Genomic DNA, 200 nt, shown 5'->3' on the forward strand with positions numbered 1-200 from the left:
GGGCGAGCAGGGCTCGCTCGGCTCCGTCCTCGGTGGCCGGGTTGAGGGTGGGCTGCTAAACCGGGACACAGGCTGCTCTTGCCGCCGCTGTGACCCCCTGCTAGGTCGCAGCAGGACGTGACTCCCCAAGAACGACTCTAAATTGCTGGTGTGGTGGGTTTTTCTCCCGAAGGAGAGATGTGTAAATGCAAAGTTCAAGT

The sequence above is a fragment of the Athene cunicularia genome, assembly GCF_003259725.1.
Source record: "Athene cunicularia isolate RWA chromosome 15 unlocalized genomic scaffold, athCun1 chr15_part1, whole genome shotgun sequence".
Taxonomy (NCBI): Eukaryota; Metazoa; Chordata; class Aves; order Strigiformes; family Strigidae; genus Athene; species Athene cunicularia.